The 3,441-nt window shown below is 40.3% G+C and overlaps 1 long non-coding RNA gene across 1 annotated transcript; it reads left to right on the top strand.

Annotated features, from left to right (window-relative positions):
* Window positions 1-2,010: 2,010 nt before the first annotated feature.
* LOC120935385 lies at window positions 2,011-3,022 on the top strand. Its single transcript, XR_005748450.1, has 2 exons — window positions 2,011-2,250; window positions 2,366-3,022. It is a non-coding gene; the product is annotated as an uncharacterized LOC120935385 (long non-coding RNA).
* The last annotated feature ends 419 nt before the right edge of the window (window positions 3,023-3,441 follow it).

The raw sequence follows: 3,441 nt of genomic DNA, 5'->3' as shown, positions 1-3,441 counted from the left end.
TCACACAGTGCACCGCAGTGCATCACACACACCCCCCCCCCATTTTTCTGCAATTTATTTTTGCAGTTTACAAAAGTACACTTCATTCGTGTTGCTGTACAGCATAGCGATGCTCTGTGCTGCTGTACAGTGCCAAATTCTTCTGTACAGTATGCTGCAATAAAATGCAGCATGCTGCATTTTAACGCAGCTTTGGGCTGCATTGCAGTGTGAATGGGACACACAGGAAACAATTGTTTTCTGTGTGTCTTTGTGGTGACAGTTGTTTTATAATGCAGTAAAAAGCCTGTCACCACACTATTTGAATATCCCTCGTGGTGGTGGGACTCTGTGCTACGTAAAAGGTTGCTGGTTTACGCCAGATTTTGGAGAGAAAGACACATTAATTGCACAGCTGTGTCTTGGGCTATTTAGTTCTGACCTGACTATGGCTCAGAGTCCCACCCAACAGACAGGAAGTCTGTTCCTGGGAATCAGGTGGATTCTCATCCTTCCGAGAGGAGTCAGAGACGCTACATGGGTGCAGCTAGAGTATGCATGTCTGCAGGAGGCAGATTTCATTGGTGATAGAGCAGCGAGGCGCTGACCAGGAGTAAAGCGAGGAGTGAGCTTATCTCTAGGAAACTGTTTGTTCTGAGGAGCAGAACTTAGGCCTAGGCTACAGGCCTGAAACGGCTGGATGGCAAGTATGAAAGCCAGGAGGCTAAACTGTTGAGTATGCAAGATACAGTAATGGTGGAACCCCCTGCGAAGGCTACTGATGTCTTTGTGAACTTTTTGGTGCTTTTAAATAAAAGTGGGCTACCAGGCCCTTAAAAACTCCGTTCTGGACTGGCGTACTCACTCAAAAACGCACCTACCGCTGGAGTCTGATCACCCAAATCTTACACCCCTTAAAGTGATTGTAAAGACAGAAGTTTTTATTTTTATTTTAATGCCTTATATGCATTAAGATAAAAAGCTTTCTGTGTGCAGCAGCAGCCCCCCTAATACTTACCTGAGCCTCATCTCTATCCAGGGATGTCCACAAGTGCCTCGGCCATTCGGGACATTCCCTCATGATTGGCTCAGACACAGCAGCAGCACCATTGGCTCCCACTGTTAATCAAAGTCAGTTTGCCAATCAGGAGATAGAGGGGCCGAATGGACACACAGAGCTGCAGCTCAGCTCAGGGCCCCTCATAGCAAGCTGCTTGCCTAGAGGACACTCGCCAAGAGAGAGGGGCCAGGAGAGCCAAAGAGGGACCCGAGAAGAGGAGGATCTGGGCTGCTCTGTGCAAAACCACTGTACGGAGGAGGTAAGTAGAACAGGTTTGTTATTTTTATAGAAAAAAAACAGAGACTTTACAATTACTTTAAGTATCAAATTAATAGATCGTGTGTGTAACCTGAGAACATGTTCTTTCAGAGACCTCATTGTGATGGATTAACTAAATTAGAATTTAAACAGTTTTAAAATTTTGGTTGGTAGATATGTTGGCTTGATGCCCAATCATCCGACTTCTTGGAATAGTCTAGGAGGTCATTAGTATAGAGTAAGTATTATCACTTTCAGATATTTTTTTTCTCCTTTGAGGTAGAATTTAAGAATTTTGTAGCATGAGAAAATAGCACACTAATCCTTTCTCTTGGTACTGTCACTTTTATGCATTTTACTTTTTTCACAGATGGCTGAATAACCTGTACATGCAGATTAGATAATTGCTTTAACAACAGAGAAAGAGTGTGTTTTTGGAGTTGCAATGAGCATGTTTCATAGACTGAAAGCAACTCTGCTTGTATATACAGTATTTGTGAACCAAGTAAGATATACATGTATTTAGAGACCAGATTTATAATGATTTAGGGGCCTTTTTATTATAAACATCCGCTAATAACTGTCTTTTGCTTTACCACAAATATACACAATTCCATTCCTATATTCAACCTTATTTTATTTATTTTTTACATATTTTCTCTCTATTATATAAAAATTTGATGTGTGAAGCTATGTTACCGAATTACTGTGTTAAAAAGTAGTAAAAAGTATAGACATTAACTAAATGTGACAAAAAAACAAAAAAATCCTCATTTATGGAAAAAGATTCTTTCCACAGCTGTTGAGGAATGGTGGTGATCTGAGGAGGCCTGTAATACTGCACGGTGCTCTGGATGGCTGTATGGGGAGGCCTGTAATACTACACAGTGCTCTGGATGGTGCACTGTATAAACCCACCACTAAAGAAAGTCTCACCGTGGATGCTGTGCCAGGTAAGTGGCGGGTTTATATCGGCAGATGGATGTACTTTTTTCTTCTATATGCAAAATTGTAACAATATATTTCCATAATGTATGAATATACTCATGTCTATTTCTTTCCTTTTAGTTATGTGACAAATTCCATGTACACCTTCTAACAAAATATGTCCCTATGTATGGCTCCTGAGGAAGCGGATATTACCAAGTAAACCGCAAAACATGTAGAGTCTTTATATGCTGCACAACTATTGGTGATTGGATATATCATTGGTAACAGAATGTCAATGATGAGTTGATTCATGGTTGTCACAATCAATATTTTATTGTAAATGTCATAAACTTTTTCTATTTTGTAATAAATATTCTTTTATATTATAATTTTGACTGTCTAGCAGTTGCACATACGATGCCATCAAAGTCCATTTTAGCCTCCCTTTTCTTTACAATGCTACCACTGACTGAGAGCTTCCAGCTGCCTGCCAACTTGTTTCAAATTGTAAAATGCTGGCATCATTGACCAAATAAGGACATGACAATATTTGGTCAATGATGTCAGCCAGCATCCTTGCCCCATTTGTCAACATTCAGCAGCTAATCTGGTACTTACCATTGTCAGAGGGAGTCAGACAGGAAAAAACTGTCATGGCAAAGGTAATTGTACCATCAAGACGTTGTTCATTGTGACAGATGATAGATCTACATTGCTGGGTGACTGACCTTGGATTTACATCAGGGAAAATGTGCCTTTTAATTTATATTTGTTAATAATAAATGAATTTTACTATGATGTTTGTGTGTTTATTTAATATTAAAATTATTTTATTATTACTATGTACCCCTACCTATTCACATAGGCGGAAGACTTGGAGATCGGCAGACACCCTTATTTTGAAGGGGGCTTCCAGATTCTGGTAATTCCCCCAGCATTCACTAGGCCAGGGATCAGGGGAAAAGGACCTTGTCCCCATCAACAAAAAAACAAGTTGACTTGCCATGGGGTTGGCTTTGCATCCCCCAAAAAGTACTTTCTCAATGTTGAGGGCGTAGGGCCTAGCATGATCCAGGAGGGGGCTCACTCTCTTTGAATAAGGATCTGGTATAGATTTTAGGGGGGACCCCCATGGAATTGGTTTAAATCTTAAAGGGACAGTACATATTGTAAACAAAATAAGTACTGTGCAAAATCTATTGTTGAGTCCCTCT

The sequence above is a fragment of the Rana temporaria genome, chromosome 4 (genome assembly GCF_905171775.1).
Source record: "Rana temporaria chromosome 4, aRanTem1.1, whole genome shotgun sequence".
Classification (NCBI taxonomy): Eukaryota; Metazoa; Chordata; class Amphibia; order Anura; family Ranidae; genus Rana; species Rana temporaria.
Note: the sequence above shows the minus strand (reverse complement) of the source record. Positions and strands in the feature narration are given on the sequence as shown.